Source organism: Dermacentor andersoni, chromosome 1, assembly GCF_023375885.2.
Source record: "Dermacentor andersoni chromosome 1, qqDerAnde1_hic_scaffold, whole genome shotgun sequence".
Classification (NCBI taxonomy): domain Eukaryota; kingdom Metazoa; phylum Arthropoda; class Arachnida; order Ixodida; family Ixodidae; genus Dermacentor; species Dermacentor andersoni.
The window spans coordinates 74,956,378-74,980,870 of NC_092814.1; the positions used below are offsets into that span (position 1 = coordinate 74,956,378).

At 42.9% G+C, this 24,493-nt stretch overlaps 2 long non-coding RNA genes across 2 annotated transcripts in view; one reads left to right on the forward strand and one right to left on the reverse strand.

Moving 5' to 3' along the window:
* Positions 1-24,493, forward strand: part of LOC126544540 (uncharacterized) — a 124,054-nt gene that overhangs the window by 73,077 nt on the left and 26,484 nt on the right. The window lies entirely within an intron of this gene.
* On the reverse strand, positions 10,258-23,841 carry LOC140215229 (uncharacterized). Its single transcript, XR_011892172.1, has 2 exons — positions 23,064-23,841; positions 10,258-11,871 (listed from the first exon to the last, which is right to left on the reverse strand). It is a non-coding gene; the product is annotated as an uncharacterized lncRNA (long non-coding RNA).

The following is a 24,493-nucleotide window of genomic DNA, read 5'->3' on the forward strand; positions in this document are numbered from 1 at the left end:
TAATAAAGATAGAGTAAAATATAGTCGACTTTTCTCACCATGCGTATATGAAATTGATTAAGAATGTTATTTTATTACCCGATCGACGGCTGAGGCGACTCTTAACGTTGCGTTTAGTCTCCTGCACCACGACAAACATGTATTGTCAAAAAAATCAAGATAAATAAATTTTTGTTGACTGAAGCAAGCTGTCTCTTGCTTTAATAAAGAAATATGACGTGGCTGAACGCGGTTAAGCCAAGTTTGTCGAGCGATAGCTCGGTTTCGCTTGCTTTGGGAAAGGATACAGACGCTTCTCGGCGCGGCAGCAGCAGCGAGCGAATTCAACTTAATGACGCGTCTTGCTTCAACGCGAACTAAGTGTCGAAAGCACAGTACATACGAAGTTACCAGCACTCGGCGCACTTTGTCCACATCGCAGATTGCGTTCAAGATATGGACGCCCACGCGGCGTACGCAGAAGTCCCGGTTTGACATTGGCTTAGCTCGAAGGTCATATTTACAGAACCAGGCGTTTTTGGGTTTGTACCTGAAGTAGTAGACCTATCGCTATAAAAACGCCTTTTTCTTTCCCAATGTTTGTTCCCTCTTGTCATAGTCGCGCTTCAATCGCTGCTCCCATAAGCACCCTTGCTGATGTCGGTGACAATTTTTTCTGAACCGTTTTTCTTCCGAAGATTCGCGGCCTATTTGGATCTGCGTTGACGCCGTTGTGAGGATGCGCAGCACCTGCAGCGAGCGAATTGGCCTTCGTGCTGTCTATCGCTTCAATACAAACTGAGCGGCGAGACACAGCCCACTCAAAGCTACGAGCCGTTGGCCCACCTAGACTCTGCCCCAAAAGCAGATCGTGTTCAAGATAAAGCCCGCGTGACTGCTGTTGCTGCTGCAATACAACGCCCCTCTCTCCCTACCACCCCTCCCCCTGTTCCTTGCGCGCGACGGAAGACAGCGCGCTTGCTCCCCGCTTTCTTCCCTTGCGCACGTGAGACTGAACCGCGATCGTCGGATCACCCTCGCACACTTACACTCGCACATAATAATAATAATAATAATAATATATGGGGTTTTACGTGCCAAAACCACTTTCTGATTATGAGGCACGCCGTAGTGGGGGACTCCGGATATTTTGACCACCTGGGGTTCTTTAACGTGCACCTAAATCTAAGTACACGGGTGTTTTCGCATTTCGCCCCCATCGAAATGCGGCCGCCGTGGCCGGGATTCGATCCCGCGACCTCGTGCTCAGCAGCCTAACACCATAGCCACTGAGCAACCACGGCGGGTTACACTCGCACATAAAGCATACGGCGCGCGGCGACGCTGGGATCGCCCTTGGACTTTATACAGAACACCACGGCGACGCCGACGGCGAAAATGCGCCTGAAGTGTTCATGTAATTTCTATCGCAATAAAAAACGCGCACCATGAGTATTGGTTGTCAGTCCTTTAAGTAATGCAACTTCCTGTCACGCATGTAGTAATGATGTAAATGTGGTCGCAATTTCACCTTCCAGGTTAATAAAATACGCCAAACCATCGAAGTTGCTTTATCGCAGTAGCCTACATACGTGAGGTGTTCTTTAGTTTAAATGGCACGGATATATTATGATGAAGTTGGACCTGACCACTAATGCGTAATACTGACAAGTCGGCAGTGCAAAGTGGTTGTGAAGCTGGCAGCTGATCAGGCAGGGTAGCATAGTCACTCGAGAGCAGAGAGAAAACTGTTTATTGGGCTTACTTGAGTCCTCTAAACAACAACGAAAAAAAAAATTGGCAGCGAATTCATCCTTAAGAGCTGATTTGCAACGTTAATGCGATAAGCAATCTCTCTTATTATGGTTGAGTAATTGATGATGATATGTTTTATATCTTACGATGACTATTATGAAGACCGGCACATACCTATAAAAATATCGTCGCGCATATTCAGCGACCCAAGCTGGCGTCAAAGAGGTTCATTGAAGAGCGGCACATAACCGGTGAACCAAGTTGTCGGGAAAGGAAAACGGTTAGATCCGGGCACAGATATAAATACAGGACAGTCCGTTAAATATTCTAAGAATGCTAATCGCTAAAAGTACACTTCGGTGGCAACAATAGCGAGCAGCACGTTCATCAATTGTCGAGTCGGATGACACAGTTCACATTAGCTCATCTGAATAACAGGGGCGCCATCTCTCCCATCGCAGATTTTAGATCATCTCATAGTTATTGCAATAACTCCAGAATCGCTCACGTTCATTGAAACAGTCTCATAAAATGCGTCCATCATATATACTAGATGCGTCTATCACAATCGCAACGTAACAATGGACTACCGTGAGCGCGTCTAGCACGAAAACAGAAATGCAATAACACTAATAACGTGGCAAAAGAACGAATGAATGAACAAAAAAGCGGAAGAGCGAATGAATGTAGGAACTGAGCATGTGGGGCAAATAAAAGAAAACGAAAGATGGCAACAACGCGTGAAACGGCGTCTAGTTCACGACGTGCTAAACATCCGGCCGTACGCTGTGCCGATGCAAGGCTGCGTCGCTCCGTCGTATAGGCGACCTTATACACCAATGCGTCAAGCAGCCTTGTACGGTCCTGAATGGCGCCGCAGTTGCTTCCTGCTTATACTCGGTGTCCATAGCTAGATAGTCTCCAGGGGCGTGTGGTCACGACATCGCAAATTATAGCGCGGGGCGTCGGTTGCCTGCCGTTAATTTATGCGTACCCTGGTGAGCTGTCGGACCTTCGCTGCCACTGAATATATTAAGGTAAATGAGGGTTCACTGATATCATTTCTTTAGATCACGCTTGGTAGCATTACGACTAGTATGGTTGTTTCTCGGTAGTGATATGCGAGCTCAGCTGGTGTCACCTGCTTTGTTTCCCGCAGTGCTGCACTGTGTTGTACGCGAACGCGAATTGTGCGTCCCAGGTCCTGCGTCTGACGTTGAAGTACATGGCAAGCATGTTGGTGAGGGTCTTGTTTAAATATTTCATGAAGCCATTCGTCTGGAGGAGGTAGGTGGTTGCTCTGTGATGACCCCTGTGGTTCAATGGTAGAATATGTTGCATTAGCTCAGCTGTGCGCTAACGCTGTTCTCCTATGGGTGATAATGACCTCCGGTGCCCATAGCACAACGCAAAGGAATGTTCCCCACTAAAAATGCGGTGTTGAAACTGAATTTCTAGCGCTAAACACAAAAGTAGACACTGAAGGCATGACACAAACACTAACGCTATAGTGTTTGTCTCACGCCTTCTTTGTCTCTTTCTGTGTTGTGCACAATGAGTTCAGCGACGAAATATCGATTAGCCCGATATAACACGCTGGCCACCTGGGTTGCACTGCCTATCGGCCACGCATTCGCCTCGGTTAAACAAGTGAGGTAATTAGTTCCTACCACTAGCCATTTGTTCGCAGAAATCGATGTCGGAAAGAGGCCAAGAAGATGTGTCCCGATTTCCTAGAGACGTCTTGAGGGGGGTGGGCGCTCAAAGTGATCCAAATATCCAGCAAGCCTTGTTGGTGGCTCTGCCCACGTTGTCAACTTCGGCATGTTTTGTTGTGCAATATCAGCAATGAGGCGCTTCCCCTATGTGCGTGTGTGTGTGCGCGTGCGTGCTAGATGACAAATACAGATACCATCTCACCGTTCGTGGTTTGATTCCGCCTCTGCGGCTCGTAATGTTCGCCTTGCATTCTTCGCGAAACCGAGTTGTCCCGCCGTCGGTTCATCGCTGGATCCTGTAAATTTTTCGTCCTAATCCTGGAAGCACGACCAACATGTGTGGGGCTCTGTTGAGGTAAGGTTATTTTTTATCAGGACGTAATTTTACAGGCAGGACGAAGACACTACGTTGCTCGAGGCGGTGAAAGGGACTTTCTATCGGGGTTATCAACAAATCTTATTTCTGGATGGGCGCATTGTTCGTGCGCCAATGTGCTGGCGCGGATTGGTCCCAGTGAGGCATCGTCGTCTTGATTAGAATGCGCCGGCGGGTCCATATGCATGGGACCCATTGACAAGAAAGTCGGGTCATAGTGATATTGAACGTATCTTTAGCGCCAGGTTATAATGACGTCGACTTCTCTGAGACAAAAACTTTATGCAGCAAGTGAATCGGCCAGAGAGGTCCTTCATGTTTGTGACCTCGCACAGAGTGTGGTCGATGACTACTTAGAGAGGCCAGCTGTATAAAGGCATACGAGTAGAATACCTCTTCTTCTGCAAGCCAGACGATGGCAAGAGTCCTCTTTCGCCGAGTATCTGGCTTCGTACTTCGACAAGAGACCGGCTAAGGTAAGCGATGACTCGATCAATGACGTTCCTCTTAACCGGGACGGCGCCAAGCCTTGTACGTTGCTTGCGTCTGTGTATATTTCACTGTATATCGTTCAGCCATAATCGATGGCTCAGCGGTTCAAAAGTGATAATCGAACTGTTTGGCGGCCGGCGTTTTCTGCGCCACCGATGAGCGCTGGCTGATCGGTGGAGGCCCAAATGCAGTTACAACGGTCACAATTCGTCACAAAGGCTTTCGCCTTCATCGTATACCATAACGCATCAACTCAGCGTCCCAGGCGGTCGCAGTTGGCGCAAAAAGCGCCGACAGCCATGCGCTCCGAGTATCACGTTTGAATCGCTATGCACCCGTGAGCAAAAGTATACGGACCAGGGATTGCGCGATAAAGCCGATTATTTCCTCTGCCTGTGAATACATCTTGAAATTGTGGACTGCAGTCCAAACTAGACAGTGTGAACTTTTCAGTGTACTCGTAAATTTCAGTTTATGCATGTCAATTACAAAGAAATTTAGTTTAGTGTACAAAGTACAAAGCTCATGCTTCGGGAGCATGAGCTATCTCTTCAAGGGGTTGCGCCGCTTCATCTCCCGGAGCATTGCAAGTCGTGCGGTTGTCGCCCTGAATTAAAAAAAAAAACTAGTGTCATTTTAAACACGCAAGCCAATTGACAAGGGAAATCGCCGAAGCTCACAATATAAAGATTAGGGACGAAGCGTGTATCAGTGAATCGTCTATCACTCTTTATGACAAGGAACTATATTACCTATGTCAATTTTGATTATGTGTCAGTTTGTTACAGTTGCCTCGACGCATATCTGTATCTTGCGCATGTCATGGTTATCAAATGGCTCCTATATATATATATATATATATATATATATATATATATATATATATATATATATGTATATATATGTGGTAGACATATCTTCAATAAAAATCAGTTGAGAGTCAGCGCTGTGTCGTCGTTTTATTCCTTCTGTTGTCCTTGTCTTGGTTGCGCGGTTACAACCCTTACCATGAGCTAATAGTAGGTTGGTGGCACGACGGAACCTGCGGCGCATAGGTTCGTTCGTTCATGATAAATTAAACACCGACCACGCTGTCACTATCAGCACGTATTAAATATCCTGACTAACTTGGTTCGCTGACAATAAATAAATGAAATGAAAAGTAATAACGGCTTTTTAGATCGTTGGTTGTTATAGGCTCCCTCCCCTGGTCGTTTTGATGTGCGCCGGTCTCCGTCGCAGGAATTACAAAGTGCTTTGGAAGAAGTTTATAGAGAATGCGTAGTGTCCCACACGGGTACAAACCCTGCGCCGCAATATGATTCCTTCCGCCCGATTCTATGCTAATCTTACCATCCATTATTCACGGCCGGCTGATCCCACTGACAGCGTGGGCGGACCGTCGCTCTGGCCAGTGACGAAGCGCGAAAAACTCGAACAGGAATAGCATACAAAAAAGTAATTGATACACAATCGCGGCCCTCGTCCCACTGAGTGGCACTCAGAGGTTCTTCCTATCAGCGACTCTTTCCTTTTCTTCCATTTTTTGTTAGGGAGCATGATATTAATTAATTAAATTGTGGGGTTTTACATGCCAAAACCACTTTCTGATTATGAGGCATAACGTAGTGGAGGACTTCGGAAATTTTGATCACCTGAGGTTCTTTAACGTGCACCTAAATCTAAGTAGACGGGTGTTTTCGCATTTCGCCTCCATCGAAATGCGGCCGCCGTGGCCGGGATTCGATCCCGCGACGTTGTGCTCAGCAGCCCAACACCATAGTCACCGAGCAACCACGGCGGGTCAGAGCATGATATCAGCCAGTAAGCCTAATGTTACTCGCCGATCTTGGCCTAAAAGTTTAATAAATGCAGCCAGCGCAATTGGCTAATATTTGCCAGGTGCCCGTCGTCTCAGCGAACCATCGTGGTTTTTTGTTAATTATTTTTTTATTGACATGATATGAGGAGATGTTAGCGCGCAAATGCAGCATAGTCTACTTCCTTGGCTCTTGAATAAGTGGTACATATAAAATGTACTTGCCACAAGAAAAAAAACATAACTTACAACATAGTTACAACAATGTTGCGTTGTCCCATACGCCCACCACACTAACAAACGCTCCCTACACCTACAAATGTCATCGCACACGTCGCACAGATTACAGTCATCATAGCTTCACGCGCATCTATGGTAAAACAGAAGCATTTAACTCGTCTGCAATTCCACGTGCCATTCGACTCTGGAACAGCCTCCCCGATAACATAGTTGCGGAAACTGACCGTGAAAAATTCGGGCACTCACTCGACTGGCTTAACTCCCCCCCCTTTTTTTTTATATGAATATTAGGAGAGGTTGGCACCTTTATGGTGGCACCGGCTACTCCTTGTCACTTGGCAAACGAAACAAATTTGCGTAAATAAAGGAGAATAGCGACACAAAATATAACACTCTGTATAACACCGGATCAGTAAAAAATATACAGTCCAACAGTACATGAGTCGCAAAGTTCTGTGCATTAGTTCAGTCCACATACGCTTATATAAAGTCAGATGTTTTGAACAGCCAAAACACACAACACATGTAATGTACTGCAAGTACAGAACAGGATTATACATATTGTGTAAAAGTTGCGATCACCACATAAACCAATTATGAACCACGAACAACGTGTGTGTTACTCATTTAGAGTATTCGGATCATCTGAATCTGATACCTAATATTTTCCTAAAATGTTGGTGTCCTCTAAAAACTTTTTCAGAGCAGGAATCATTATTTTTTGAAGGCCCGCAGTTGGCCATGGGCCAAGTATCTTTCTTAGAGTGAATGGTCTTCTGTCTAATATAAGCAAATTAGCTTGCAGTACCGTTCTTTGTGTATCGTATTTCGTGCACTCGAGAAGAAGATGATGCACATCTTCGTCTGGATGGCCACAAGAACACTGCGGACTAGAGACACGTTTTATCATGTACAAGAAGTGTCTCGTAAATGCAGTACCAAGACGCAGGCGGTGTACCAATGTTTCAAATTTTCTGTTGTCTCTTAGATTTTCCGGCATTGATAAGTTTATACATGGGTCTATAAAGTATAACTCCGAGTTTTCAGTTTGCTGATCAAACCAGGTAGTTTTGCTGAGGCGACAAGAAAACTGTCTCAGAAGCAGACGGACTTCACTACGCAATAGAGGAAGATTGGTTGTCTCCACGTTATTGTGCGCCCGATTCGCAGCTGCGTCCGCTGCAGTATTACCAGGAATATTGCAGTGCCCAGGTATCCACTGGAATGCAATTACGTGGTTCATTACGCTTGCTTTTGTAAGTTCTTTGAGTGTCTCATACAATAGCAGAGTGTTCAAAGAATTTTGCTTATTGCTCTGTAGTAATGTGAGAGCGGCTTGTGAATCGCTAAAGATAACCCATTTTTGCGAATGTTTTTCTGATGTTATGAAACGCAAAGCACACAGAATTGCAAACAGTTGTGCCACGGTGGAAGATGTCTCTCGGGATAACTTGAATGTTTGCTCTAGCGCTAAATGTGGAATGACGAATGCTGAAGTCGAGGAATTTTTATGACACGAACCATCTGTATAAACGTGGATGTACTGGGGATATAAGGAGTAAATTTGGAATGGCTTAACCCCTGTTAACCACAGATATCACACTCACTGTCTTGAGTTATTTTTCCTGCCTTTCTATTGCACTGTAAAACGTTTGTGACAAACTTATAGAGATCCTTTTTGTTGTTCTCATATACAGCTGTATGCAGCTAATATGTTTCTCTAAATTTTAGGCTGTGCACTTGGCTGGTGTTCTTTTTTTCATATTGTTACTAGATTGTATGTACTTACTTGATTCTATGCCCCCCTTACCCAATCCCCACGTAGGGGCCTTGTAAGGTATTTTGCAAATAAATAAATAAATTAATTAATTAATAAATACAAGTCAAAATAAGAAGACGAGATTGGAAAGATGGAATGAAAGCGATAATGTCATCGCGTTGAGAATTACGTCACATAAAATTAGAGCGCATATTCCCGAAAGGGATCTGCCGAGAATACTACGAGCTCTGCTTCTCAGCAAAAAGTTACGTATCTAAATTTAGTGTGCACTTTGGGGTCATCCGGGAATCCTATCAACTTAAAAGGCTCACAAATTGCGGAAATACGTAAAATATTAGCATTTTGTGTAAGCAAAATGCAACAAAGTGAGGACAAGGCCAAAACAAAGGCCAACATGTGGCCGTAGAATTTCACGGTCAGGCTAACGATAACAAGGAACCCCAAATCCTGTCACAATAAGGAAAATCATATAACCCTGACAAACAGCATCATACATAGCGAATAGTCTGGAAGATTAGAAACATTAATTGAATTAAATTATGGGGTTTTACATGCCAAAACCACGATCTGATTATGCGGCACGCCGTAGTCGGGGACTCTGGCATAATTTAGACCAGCTGTGGTTCTCTAACGTGCAAATAAGGCTAAAAGCGCGGGTGTTCTCGTATTACGCCCCCCATGGAAATGCGATCGACGCGGCAGGGTTTCGATCCCGCGATTTCATGCTTATTGCTGTTAATTTCAGGTGACAAACACCAGACGCATCAAGAATTGTTCTAGATCAGAATCAATACATGCGTCAGCTTTTGAAGAGAGAGCGGAAGCCTAGTCAGGATACCCATACACAGTAAGAAAGCTAGCATTCGCTTCAAGATCAATGGCTTGAAAATGAAAAAAGTAATTGGATCCACAAATTAAGCCACCAGTAATGCCCCCCCCCCCCGTAACAAGAACCAACATCATGCATATGCTACAGAAGCCTTTGCTTAATAAAGAAAATTTATCAACGAGCTCAATATACCGCTAATGCTTTGCGCATCGTCAGATACTAAATGTCTGAATAACGAGAATTAAATCGGGGTACGATCCCTTATGCGTCGTTCCACGCGTCGCTTCGCATTTCCTTCGACTGCCGAGGTCCCCCCTCGCAATGCCTCTGATCGCTTCAGCCACGAGTTGGTCCCACGAGCAGCAGCGTCCCAGCGGCCTTCGTTTATCGCGTCACGTGCGGCAATAACTCGGCTCGGCGGCGGCTCAGCGGCTGCACACTGTAAACAGGTTTGACCCTTTTAGGGAGTTTTGGCCTCGTTGCATAACTTCAGCCCTTAAGGGAGGACAATATCCTCCATTCGAACGGAGTTTTTTTTTACACCCTTGTGTTTGGTGGTGTTAAGGGGAATTATGGGAGTTTTTTAATTCTCCTTTGAACACCAACCCCTGAGTGGTTGCAGGAGTCTATATGGAGAATTATGGGAGGTTTTTAATTCTCCTTTGAACACCAACCCCCGAGTGGTTGCAGGAGTCTATATGGGGAACGTTGGGAGTTTTTCATTCCTCTTTTGAACACCAGAACTATGGAAGTTCTTATGAGGAGCTTTGGGAGCTTTTACAAGTTGACATGGGTATTTCATTTTGCTTCTTATGGGAATTTATAGGAGAAGCGATGGGAGTTCTTACGTACATATTTTCGGAAACGTTTGGCTTCTTAAGGGCGTTTTGAAGGATACCTTTGGGAAATTATTTTACCTCCTTGTAGGAGTGCTTAGGTGGAAACCTGGGAGCAACCGTTCCCATATTTTGGGAGCTCTGCTTAAGGGAGCACTTATGGATAGTTTTGAGAGTTCGATTTTTGCTTTTTATGGGAACATATACGAGAATGCTTGGGAGTGAATTTTTACAGCTTTAGGGAGCTGTTTTACTAAGGGAGTTTTAAACAGATGTTTTGGGAGTGCATTTTAGCTCCTTATTAGGGCTTTTACAGGTAGGTCCGGGAGTTTATTATGCACTTTTTGGGAATTTTACGAGGTTGAAGGGAGTTCTTTTTGTGTGTGTGTTTAGTAGATTGTGTCTGACGAGTGCAAAAACCATGACAAAGCAATAAAATGTCTGGAAATTTATTGCAGTTCCAGAATCAAATGTGCCAGCATGATAGTACAATCAATGACTATTAGCATAATGAAAGTGAAATAATTCAATAAATTGGATACAAACAAGCAAACCAGTTTGACAGGAAATTCAAGCATATTGCGAGCTTCAGTACAGTTGAAAATCCACAAGTGCAGCCAAGACTGAAATTCAGCGGCTCAAAACATCATGAGCTATCGGGCAGTCCTTGCATGCATTAGAACAGGCCACATTTGTTTTTGCATGTAAAAAGCATGCTACAAAAAATGATGCAAAGGAGGCCAGACAGCACCAATGACCTAGAACATAATGAAAGTACCTTTGAATACCTATGCTATTTCTAATAGACATCTACGTACAACTTATTCTCTCATGTAACACACAGCTGCAAAGAAAAAGAAGTGGTACCACCCACTCTGAATCAATTTCCTTAGCGTGCAGCACCTGAAATTCAAGCTTGCCAGCTAGAGAACATGACAAGTTCACAGCAAAATGGGCATAATGTGATAACAGTAGACAAACAGGTGATATCTCAGGCTGAAGTTAATTCAACAAGGGGACTAGTCGTCATCAGGGAAAGAAAATCCAAGCAGACAATTCCAGCTCACACTTACTTGCATACACAGATGTCGCTACATAGGTTTGTGTTGTGATGCCCCATGACCTAAGTCAGCATCAAAGAGGTTCATTAAAGAGTGGCACATATGCAGTGGCACACACCCAGCGTACATACACAAGTTTGTGTCAAAAAAGTTCATTGGAGAGCTGCATCTACCCAGTGGCCCCAAGTGCTCGTAGTAGCCCCAGGGGCACATACTGAATTTCCACAAATATAAGGAGTTTTTTTTTTCAAAATTTCTGGCGTCAGAAGACGCCTCGCATTATATAACTGACATAGACACAAACAACAAGATCACTCATAGAAATTGATGCCAGCAACCTGCCAAACTCCCATACTTCTACACACCTTGCTACCCCAACTAAACCCCCATGGTGAGCATTTAAACTTACCTCACCTTCTCTATGCACTCTCATTTTGCTGGATATCCATGGAGTGGAGAAAAGTGAACTATATAAATACTGCCAAGGAAAACGGTTGTTACCCTAACGAAGAAGTCCACTTCTCAAAAAAATTTCTCCACCTGACATAACACTTGTTCGACCTCTGCTGATCACCTTCAGCTGAATATTGCATATCACACAAAGCAGCAATTCAACTATAATTTTTAGTTTTATAATGAAACAAAAATTTCTTAGGATGTGAAAGAAAATATGATACAGGAACCTTTAACAGTATCCATAAGTGTGAAATTTTTACACAGGCAAAGAGGCAAACACTTTGCCACCAGGGCACACATAAGGCGTCATTACATTTTCTCTGCAAAAAGCCTTAACACCCCGACGACAGGTGGTGTTGCATGAAGCCATGCATGCATTTCAAAAAATAGGCATTTTGTATTTTCTTCTTCCGCAAGATCAAGGCAGGCAGGCTGTGATGCTGTGCAAACAGTGGTGGCCTTCAAAAGGGAAGGAATCCACACAAAAAGCCATGGTACTGTTGAGATGGCAGTGCATGATAGGGAGCATTCTGGAAAACCAAACAAAATAGATTATGTACTATTGTATTGCAAACAGACACTGCATGAATATTTAAACATAGCATCACCAATTATTCAACAGTGCTGGGCCATTCAATGCTACCACTCCAAGTGCATCTTGGCCACCTCAGATTTTAGGAAAAATTACAGCCCATTGTACAGTTGCAGGCTGGATGAAGTGGAGAGTATGACGAAAGCCCGTCTGGTCGGGATGATGCATACTAAAAGGAAGAGGTCCAGACACCGACCAAAATGTTTAAAATAGTTTTTTACATTTTCAAATTCAAATAAGCACTTTAAACCATTTTGGTCAGTGTCCAGACCTCTTCCTTTTAAGTCGCAGAATGCACAAACAGACTACTTCGCGAAAATTTCACATGGTGTGAGTATCGTTATCTTGTAGGCTAAGGTTGAAACATCACGGCACTGACAAAGCTACAAACAAGTGTTTCTACGAATGACCACAAGGCCTTCCAGAATGTTTCATTATGTGAGATAGACCATTAATGTTTTTTATCTGCAAAGAGTATCTTCTTATTCTGACTTAAGTATAATAGACCTTCGAGCAATTTCTGAAAAGTATTTTCATCCAGCTCGGGTGGTTTATAGGCGCAAATAACCAATTTAGGAACCCCCATTTTGTAGTGAAGAAAGCTTATATTAAAAAAACCTATAGCTGCAGTGATTAAAAGCTTCTGAAATTTTGAATCAACTCTTTATGTCTGCAGAAGCTCTTTAATTAGGTATTAGGACGCCTTGCAGCACTGACAATGAAAGGAAATCATGACAACATATTACAAAAACTAATAAAATGAATGTGTTCTTGATAATATATGTTGTTGTATTATACACAGATTATACAAAACACCAGCAGTAATGTGCATATCTTCAGAGTGCACACACAGTTCACCAACGTAATAATAAATACAGGTCAACATCATAAAGCAACACATAGGTACTGGCGTTTTTCTTTCACATTGGCCTAAAAACCAATCACATGAGCATTCAGCCATCATATAAGCAGCACCTGCTTGCATGAATTCACGGAACTTTCAGATGTGCAAAATCGTTTAGGAGCTTTTAAGCAATAGGCATGACACTACTATTATGATTAATTTGTTGCCTGTAAGTGGTAAATCAAGTGAACTGCTAGTTGTCCTTCCGGTGAAGGATATTACAGAAAATGTGAGGACAAAAAGATTATAGTAGCTATTTGGAACTCATGAATGTTAAGATAATATGCAATGTTACCATGCTGACAGACAGTCAGATAAAAGATGATACAAAGAAAATATTATATATAGATTACACAGATGCAAGCATTCTGCTTCTTTATTGCTGCAAAACTCTGTAGTTATAGAAGTGCTTCATCCCCTGAAAAATATTTTTAGCAATACATTCACTATGGAGTTCTATTGAGGATGCATCAGATTTGCATGCTACAAGTGGTTTGAGCTGTTCACAGACAGACATCTGGCTTGTAAACGCAAAAGCATGACGAAATACTGCAAGTGCTCCAGAAAAATGCTTGCATGGTAAGGGAAATGACAAAAACAAGAATGTGGATGAAAAGAAGAAACTGTCCCAAAGTCTAATTTTAGCAATGTAAGGTTTTATGAAACATAATTACAGTTCTAAGACAAAACAAAATACCAACATGATATGCAAAGAATGGGTGCTGGACATCAAGCAACCTCACTAAACAATGATTACATACATAAAAACGACACATTCGCAGGAAATTTCACAATACACGACATATAAACTATGTGATTCATGATGCACCCATGTCATACATCATATTGTTCAAGTAACCAACTTCTTTATTCAAGACCCCTGTAGAAGGTTTGTTAATGCAGTTATTGGTTTCTTGGATGGAAAAGACCTAGTATACAAATCTGCACTTCCCTGCCTTATATTTGCAAACTGCATGTGTACAGTCACAGTTTGGCATGTTTTGCAATGTTTTGTGAGATATCCAGATGCTGTTACCACCTACATCTGTGCACAATGCTCCTGCAGCCTGCCATTACCACAAATCCTGGTCTATCCTACATAATACCCCAGTCACACGGGCACTTTCAAAGTCCTTTGAACCAAAGATTCTTTACTTCAAGGGAGAATGTGCACTGTCACACAGGCACAGCAAAGGAGCCCTACTGGAAGGTGGCTTTGAGTCAAAGGAGTGCGCGTTCGTCCTTTGAAACCTCAAGGGAATACTCCCAAGCCTAGAGGGCGTCTGACAGTAGAAAAAATAATCTAAAGATATGGAAGTTCAATTTTTACCTCTTCAGAACAAGCTTATAAGTACTGAATACTGTTACTAAAGTACTAAACACTTTCGGGACACCCGCAATCTCCATCATGAAAGCGCCGGTACAGCAACACCGGTATGGCCTGTCGTCAGCAGCAACCTCGACACAACACGGTTGCCATGTGCGATTTGGTTCTTTGGTTAGTGGCTGCTAGGCATCCCAGTCTCCTTGGCTTTTTTCTGCACATCTTTCCTTGTCACTTACGTGTACACGTTTACGTGTACCTACCGCTACCTAGCCACAACGAACGAAACAAAGCAGCTGAAGCAAAGGCAACAATGAATAATCGACGCCAATGTGCGGTGTACGAAGCGGTACACATGGTGGCCATCATTACAATAAATACATCTGTTTGTGATAAAGTAATGCCTTTACTACGTGTGCATTTTGTTTTGATGTTTCTATGTATTAGGAAAAATAAATGTTGCTGAAAAAAATGTGACAAATTTATTATAAGACGCATTGGGCTATATTTTTTTATTACTTTCAAGGTGATGGTAGCGCTAAGGATACATTGCGGTCTCTGTTAAAAGCTTCAACGGAGACTACCTGGAGACCATGTAGCACCGACATATATCCGTTGAACTAATGTCTTTGAAAGCTCAATGCTCCTTAACTTCAAAGGACCTTTGGCATGCTCGTGTGACGGGTATAACACTTGCTGCTGAAGGCATTAAAGGCACTCAAAGGTGCCTCAAAGACAGGCTGAGCATTCTGCGCAGGTTAGCGTGTCAGCAAGGCCTGAAACACTTGCAGGACATTGTAAAAGATGTCAATACATGGCAAAATACAACAGCACAACATACTCAGAAAAAATGTAAGGCTAAAATTCCACACTGATATATAAGGGCCTTCCCAGACAAACCGATAAATGCAATAGCACACCTTCTATTGAAATCTCGAATATAAAAATTGATTACTTGAAAAAGATGTACGGTACATGCAAAATAAAATGAGTGATGTATGTTATATGTCATGTGTAGTCAAATTTTGCTGCAAATTTGAGCATTTCATGCATGCATATAATCGCACTCATGTACTAAAACAAGTTCATGTGTAGTGCTCATCCTGTGCATTTCATGTGTTTCATCTTATAGTGTAGTAACTATGTTTCCTAATGCCAGTAACCAACTCTCCCAGCTTTCAGCAATAGTATGCAAGATTATTTATTCTTAGAAGTATGATAGCAGGAAGAAACAAGGATAAAGACCTGTCAACAGGACTAGCATCAACTACAAGCTGATTTGGCTCCTGGATGGAAACGAGTATTAGTAATCGTAATCATTATCAATGTTTCAATGAGGGAGTGGGTGAACCCAGAACTTGCACAAATAACTACAGTAGCCCCATGGCTGAACATATGAGCCGTGGGTGTTTCCCTATCTTCCAGCACATGAGGTTAGTTGCAGAGCCCCGAGAGAGCTGAGAGGGAAGTGATTGTGGTTTTCCACATTAGCAAATAAAGATCGACATGTGTCGGAAAATAATCACCATCTCTCATCGAAAACATGTAATTGTTTATAGAGCACTTATCCTCAATTCATTACACAGATTGCGTTAGGTGACTAATTTGTTTTACTACTGTTCTTAGTGCCCCATACAAGATTAACCTTTTCCATGCCAATTTTATTTTCAGAAAACCACTGAAATTTCTAAAATATTTTTATTAGCTATTCTTTGTGAAGAGTTTTTATTACTGCAATATTAGCAGTTCGTTTAAAATTTTCTGCTGCCTTTTACTAGCTGTTTTTCATGTTTTTAGGTTGCAAACAGACAAGGACGCAGAAACTGTCTACATGAAGCATATTTTTTTAAAGAAAGTCAAGCGTGCTTTTGTTATCCTCCATGAAAAATGTTATTGCAGGAAGAAAGGTGGTTAACCGAGGGCCCCTATTTTTATTATTCATATCATAAGAAGCCAACAAACACTGACACCAAGGACAACATAGGGGAAATTACTTGAGCTTAATAAATGAAATAATGAAACGATAAATTAATGGAAATGAAAGTGGATGAAAAAACAACCTGCCACAGGTGGGGAACGATCCCACAACCTTCGCATTTCGCATGCGATGCTCTACCAATTGAGCACCGCGGCGCCGTTTACCGATCCACTTTCTTGGGTATTTATGTTTCCTTGTAGAACCCTGGGAGTGTTAGCCAGCGTTACCACTCACAGACCTTGGCGGCGGACATGGAACATCCTTTCTGCCGCAGGCGTCACGAGAACGTGATCTTTTTTTAGTGAAGGCAACCGGTCAATAAACCCACACATGCTACCTGAAGGCATCAATGTTGCCTGATTCGAGACACTCGTTATGTAATAAATGAGAAGAAAGAGGGTTAACCGAGGGCCCAATTTTTACTAGTAATATCATAAGAAGCCAACAAACACCAAGGACAACATAGGGGAAATTACTTGAGCTTAATAAATGAAATAACGAAATGATAAATTAATCGAAATGAAAGTGGATGAAAAAACAACTTGCCACAGGTGGAGAACGATCCCACAAGTTCACTTTCCTTTTTTTGGGGTGGGGGCAAAAACTGAACACATAACTAATCACTGATCTATCATGCAAGTGGTGTTTGCCTATCTCAATAGTCTATATAAAGACAGAAAACTAGGCTCAGGTGTTTTTATCTCTAAAAGAAAAGACAAGCTTTTATATGGCAACCTATCAACTTGAAGCCCACGGTAGTAGTTCTCTTCTATGGCATCTAGCTGTTGAGCACGAGTCAAATAAAAATTAATGCAAATGTATTAGTGTTCCATGCTTTTAATGCATGGAAAAGGGACACTAAAGGAAATTAATGAGTTAAGTTAGATTAGAGGTTAGCCTTTTGTAATAACAAATTCATCATTTATACCAAGAACAGAGCTTTTATAAGCAAGAAAATTAGAGAACTGGAACATCAAAGGGCACCAACTAATATATTGAACCAAATTCTGTAGTTTTATTTGCCAAAACCACAATATGATTATGAGGCATGAAGTACGAGGGATTCTGGAATAATTTTGACCCCCTTGGTTACTCTACTGTGCATACAGTGCAAAACACACATGCATTTTTGCATTTCACACCTATCAAAATGCAGCTGCCACAGCTACAATTTGATTATCCACCATCAGGCTTGGCAGCGCAACACCAAACAGCCCAACTCAGAGCCCATGCTTGTCAGCAACCTTCTGCAGTGAGTGCATCACTTGGTGCTCATGAGGCAGTACTTCCAGCTGCTTCAGCTGCTTTAAAGTGTGCGCACTGCTGGCTTTTGCTGTTTTACAGCCCTTAAAGCCCAACCACAACAAAAGTTAGGGCTGCATAAAAAAATGATTCAAACAGTGTAAATACAAAACAGCATTCTAGCAATCTTGATACCGAGACTGAAATGAATGCCACAATTACCAGTAACTGGCAGTGAGGCATGACTCAGATTGCAGGGCACCTTAGTGTGGCCTACGAGATAAGGGACCACCTGCAGCTGCCTGCAGTGATAAAAACCTGAAGGCGATGTGGACTCTCGTCATAGCCACTAACCACCAGGTTCATGTGTCGTCTGCTAATACAGTATTAAAAGAATATCAAAAAGAAAATTAGATACCAGCCCCGCAGCTTTGCCAAGATGACTACAGTAGTATTTACTACTAATTTATTACCAATATAGCCAAAGTGAAATTTCATTGCATTTGGAATTTAAGCTTTTGCAGTAGGGGTTTTGAGATGTGATAATCGCAATGCTCCTGTGCTTTGTGACATTACATCACTAGATATTTGACAACGCCGTGGTTCTAAGTGTTTTTACATACATCGATATCTTGATTCTTTTACAACCTAACTCTAATATGACACATGAGAATACGGTAGATAACATTTGAAATGTCTTTAATGGGCACGGAAAAGGACTAACCTTTACACATGAGACACGCATGGTGAAAGCATTGTAAGCAAGGCTCCCACGTGTCTTTAAATAATTTTTCACTTTGGTCGGTGTCAGTTCTGTTTTTTCCCTTGACTCTTCCTAACCGGACAAGACTTCGTCAGACTCAACTTCATTAACCCATTGACAATATGCTGCATATCTTAGGAAAACATTTGATGCTCACCCTAACGCATGTTTCCTGAAGTTACCAACTAAGAGCAAAGAAAGGTTAGCTACTGTATGAACCAGCCTAAATCCATGTTAAGCCCACAATTGCCCAATGTGCCTTGAATAGGCTCTAAAAATGTGTATTAACACAAGGCGCAATAGATTTTGTGCTTACGTTGGCATGTTCATAACAGCTGGCCTCCCTCACTCTCATCATCGGAATCTCAGAATCCCTACTGCGAAAACTTCAGGAGTGGAAAGCAGCAAAGGTAACAGTGCGCAGTTTGAAGCAGCCAGAGGCACTGCCTCATGAGCACAGCAGTTGCACTCACTGAAGAAGGTTAATGACAAATATGGGGCCCCATTCGTGCTGCTGGTTCCGAAGAAGCCATCTAAGCTTTTTTTCCCACGCTTGAGTGTAAAAATACAGCTGCTTTTAACAAAAGGCATGCAACACCGTTCATGAATTGTGCCATTGGAATGGTTTACCAAATAACCTCTTACTTCTGGTAAGCTCTACACAAGCCAAATTGGACGCTGCACTGATGAAAGGGCAAGAGAACATTTGCAGAATATAAAAACAAAGTAAGACCAATGTAGGTGAGCATTGTAACACATGCACTTGTCATCCACAACTTGAAATATATTCTTGGCAGAAGTAGAAACATGAATTCACAACTGATATCAGAAGCTCTTTTAATATCAAAGAATGACTGTAATTATTCTTTTTTTTTTCTATTTCTCACAAGTATGTGTATGAATGTTTTTTGCTTTCGGTTTACACAGGTTGCTACACCTCCATTTGTTTGACCCTGTTCCCTTCTTTGCAATCTTTCCTCCCTCCCCCTCTTTTATGAACTTCCAGAGAGATTATATGAATAGTTCCTGCTTTCTTAGAAAACATGGCACACACGCGGTGGATGTGGAACATCCTTTCTGCTGCAGGCATCACAAGTACGTGATCTTTTTGGGTGAAGGCAACTGGTCAATAAAGCCCCACATGCCAACTGAAGGCATCAATGTTGCCGGAATCGAGACCCTTGTTATGTAATGAATGAGAAGAAAGCAGGTTAACCGAGGGGCCCGATTTTTATTAATCATAAGACGCCAACAAACAAAGGCACCAAGGACAACACAGGGAAAATTAACGGAACTGAAAGTGGATGAAGAAACAACTTCCCGCAGGTGGGGAACGATTCCACATCTACGCATTACGTGTGTGATGCTCTACCGATCGAGCTAACACAGCACCGTCTTCCCATCTATTTTCTGGGGTATTTATGTTACTACTAGAACTAACCCTGGGATTGTTATCCAGTGCCACCACTCACAAACCTTGGCGATATGTAGAGCATCCTTTCTGTCGCAGGCATCACGAGTATGTGATCTTTTTGGGTGAAGGCAACTGGTCAATAAACCCACACGTAGTACCTGAAGGCACCAATGTTGCCAGATTCGAGACCCTCGTTATGTAATGAACGAGAAGGGGGTTAACCAAGGGGCCCGATTTTTTACTGCTGGTGTAGTACACACTTTCCTGCGTTTAGGGTGATGCCAGCTTCTTGCAGGTGTTGAAGTACTTTGTGCAGTCGTGCATCATGTTCTGTCTTCGTGCGGCCACACTATTATGTCGTCTTGCAGACATGCTTGGCCGTCCAGGCCTTCTAGCAGTCTTAGCATTTCCCAGTGGAAAAATTCAGTTGCTGTGGAAATTCTGAAGGACAATCAGAGGAACTTAAAATGGCCAAGTGGCGTCAGGAAAGTGTTGTACCTCTGGGACTCGGGTAACCAGTAACCAATATCCGGCTATAGCATCAAGTTTGCTAAACCAGGCAGCTCCGGTGAGTTTGGCCAGGCAATCATTGATGGTGGGCACTAAGACTCATTCTCACAGAATGTTCTATTTTAACCCTCCAAAGTCACTGCAGATTTGAAGCTCGCCTCCTTTATTTTTAGCCACTACCATAGGTGCATGCCACTCTGTGGTTTCTTCGACCTTTATGATGACACCCAGGCTCTCCGTTCTCTCCAACTCACATTTGGACACTCGGCAACATGGGCAGAGGTACTCGCCCCGAGTACATAATAGCACACCGCTTGGCATCAGGGAGTAGCGATATATTGTAATCGGTCCTGAGAAGGTAGGCCTAGGTCTGTAGCCAGGTAGAGGTAGTGGCATAAAATGTTGGCTGGGTCGCTGACCTTGCCTTTTGACTCCGCTACTTCTAGGAGACTTGGTTGGACATTGAAGGATTTGATTGCGGGGGGACGTCAAAAAGTGCGTCATGCAGCTTGTCTATTACATAAATTTGTTCTTGACACAACCAGCCATTTCAGCACACGGTAGCAGTCTAACCGTTGCTTTTTTTGGTCCTGCCGGGTCCGAGCAGCTGTTCTTTTGCTTGCTTCAGGTTTCCCGTGACTTGTTCGTCGTAGAGGCTTGTTGGCATGGCAGTCACATCTGCACCAGTGTCTACCTTGAAGCCATTGACCATCACATTGATTTTTCATGGCCCAGGATCCTGTTGGTCAGTTAATTGTCCAAGTAAACCTCTTCCAAAACAGCTTGGTATGTGCATTTTGCTCTGCTTTTTGGAAGCGGAAAAGCATATGGCAGCTGTGTTCCTTTTTACTGCAGGCACTGCATGTTTTGCCATTCGCCGTGCACATAGTGTGTGATGGTGAACCATAGGTGTCTTGTTGAGCCATACCACTTGCATGTCAGCGCAGTTTGGTCACGCTGGATTTTACGAGAATTATTTGACTTTCCTTTGCTCTTCGAGAAGCTGTGCATGGTGTCTACAGCTTCAAGTGATTGTAGCTGTGGCCGTAGGTCCTTTTGCTGCTGTTTGATTGTTGCCGCCATGTTGCGAGCAGCGTTGACAGCGGCTTCCAGAGTAAGCTCAGCATTAAGTTGCAGCTTCTCACTTACCTACGTGTCTGTGGGACCGACCACGAGTCTATCACAGATCGGTTCCTCTTTCAGGGCGCTGTACTCAGAGGCTTCAGCGAGCCTGAAGAGTTCGGTGATGAACATATCGGCTGTCTCATGCACGTCTTGCTTCTGGTTGTTGAACTTTGCACACTCGTATATCATGTTCATCCGTGTCAGGAAATTTTTTATGAACAGTTGCATTACTGTGTTGAAGTCGAGTTTCTCAGCATCACAGAGCCTGAGCAAGGCTAGGACGTCTTTGGATTCAAGACCCATGGCATAAATGAGTGTGTTCACCTGCGTCTCGTCGTCGTCTTTGGTCTGGAGATAGCTCTATAGCCCTACCTTCTCGTGAGCCACCGTTTCTACTCCTCGGGCTGCCGAAAATCAAGTTTTTCCGGCAGTTTGACGACGAACGAGTTTAGTGGAGCTGCGTGCTGGGCTGTGGACACTGTAGGTGAAGCCATGGGTAGCAAAGTTTCGTATTCACCGCAGTGCGCTGTGATGTAGACTTCTACTTGCGTGGTGCATTTCTCACAGCGTTGTCGAGTATCCCACCGTTGCCTCCATGTCATGGTCGGGTGACGAGCATACGTGATTGACAAAACGTAAGTGTTAACTGGAACTGTTTACTAGGTTGTGTATGCAAAACAAGCACGGCTACATGCCGGCTCGGCTTACACGGTCTGGTCCGCTCTCCCAGAGGCGTTGTTCCGCATCTTACATGACCGTGTACACAGCGCCATCTCGTTGCGGTAGCTCGCATGACACGGTGCACCAGTGTAACTCAATGGACAGCAACTTCAAAAAAAGTATATTTCGGAAGGCTGCCCAAGTTTAAACAACTCTCAGTTAACGTTAAGGCGATTTGCCCTCTTATTAACATGCACATTTACGCCACTAGACCATAACCTCATTGCTACATTATAGCACAGTTTTGGTCCGAATTAAAACACTGATATAACACAGCGGAAAAGTTACGAATAAGTGCCATAAATACAAAGAATATTAGAAGGGCATACACTATCATTCTTGCTAACTGCTCATTTGTTGAAATTCTGGCAGTCTTCTGAATTATAATTTTTAAACGTGCTGCCCATTGAGTTATGATAATGCATTGCGGTGAAATTTGATAGATGGCCGCAGAGCCAATTCAACATTTCAGTTTCAACCACAGCTAGTTACCCCTATGCTTTTCTTGGCTTCATTGCCTGCTGGCTTTATATGGTCGTGATTTTAAAAAAATGAAGCCCGTTTTCCTTCTCATTCATTCATGCGAAGGTTTGAAACCTCACAGCTTTGATGCCATTAGGTAGCATGCATGGGTTTATTAGCCACATGCCTGCTCTCTTCAGTTCAGGTGTTACGCGACACCATCGTGCAAAAAAAGATGTTCCACATCTGCCCACCATGGCTCTAAATGGCGCTGGCTAACACTCCCAGGGCATAAATACCATAAATACCCAAGTTAGCACAATTGGTAGTGCATCGCGTGTGTACTGCAAAGGTTTTGGGTTCAGTCACCACCACAGACAAGGTCCTTTCGTCTGCTTTCATGACTTTCTTTCAATATTTTCTACATTTCAATTTCAACCACAGCTAATTACACCAATGCTTTTCTTGGCTTAATTGCCTGCGACCTTTATATAATCAGCAAGAATAAGGTTACAAGAAAATTAAAATAAATAAGTGGAGGACAGGGTCATCGGTGTTCAAAGAAGCACCTTCCTTTTTGTATCGTTAACCAACATGTGCGCCCAATAGGTAACTCCTCTACCTGCACATCGAATGACAATGCAAGAGATGCAGCTGGAACCCACAGTCAAATATATGTACAGCATACCAATGCATCTCTCCTCCGAAGGTAGTGAAGAGCACAGGTGCCTGTAGAGTTGCGTGCCACGGTTCCTCTTGCCAACCCATGGAAAGGAGCATAAGTGATGCTGTAGAGCTTGCTCCTTCAAGCAGTGTTCAGGTATCCATTCATAATCCTGCATGTAGTGTCCAATGTATTGTAGATATCAAAACAGCTTCAGTCCTGCAGCAAATAAAGTGATCAGTTCTAACCAAAATGTTGAGATGTAGACACTTTGGCAGGCGGATGTTAAATGTTGAAGTTTCTGGGATGCCAGTGATAATTTCATTAAACATTATATGGGCCACTCATACAGGGATGGAAGCAGTCAAAGAAGTTTTGGAGCAGCTCTGGGAGGTGGCAAATTTGACACACTGGAGCATGAATTGCCCGTTTTCGAGCAGTAAATACATATTTACATGAGTAGCTTGGTAGAGGTCAATGAGTGAAATACAGGTATATGAAGAAAAGGTGTTCCTTATTTTACTTTACAGAGCACTATTTGATTATGGCAGATCAGTTCTGTGGAAGCCTGCAAGGCAAGTAAAATTCATGACAGGAAAAATTTTCACCCACCCTACTTTAGCATGAAGCTACGAAGGAGACCTGTACAGGTTTCTCGGAAACCACCATTAAATTACATACTGGATATGACAACTAACTGTGGCCAAGAAAAAAATTAATGAGTGCTTTCCGTGAACATCACCCACTCTATGTTGATAGGTTTATGTTTGTGCTACTCAAGTTTTTTTTTCCATTGTGAACAAGCAATTAATATGTACTTGTAATGAATGTTTATTTCCTTACTCATCGAATATGGTGCCAATGCAAAGGTTGTGGAATACGCCGAGAAATGACCGATAACAGCGTTACAACGACCTAGTTCATGTGTGGTCTTTTTTTTTCCGACAAAAAAAAACAAACAAACAAGCGAATTTTTCTTTAGAAATTCACGTGACAATGCGCTCCGCAACAGTAATATAAGTGGTCTCAGACAGAAACAGTGTCATCAGTGCACTGCATATATTATGAATGTGCAAACCTGGGGCACAGTCTTGTAAAGGTTCGCAAAGCGAACTGTTACCAAGATCGCGCTACTTCGCATTTGGTAGGGACTGTACTTGCACGCCAAAAACTGCTGACATGTCGAGAAAAAACTGCAGCTGCTCTTTCCCAGTGCCCCTATTTGACAAAGTTTTTGTAAAGATTGATGCAATAGTGCGCAGAAGCATTGTCATGGTAAGGACAGTTTATTTTCACCTTTTATTTATTTCACGGGCTTTCATTCTCGTGCCTTCACAAATCCTAGGCTGTCTTAAATGCTGTTACCGGCCATTTGTAACCATCATACAAAGCTTTTCACTGACATCTCATCGATTAGGTAAATCAAGACACTCATCAGATACAGTGAACACCAT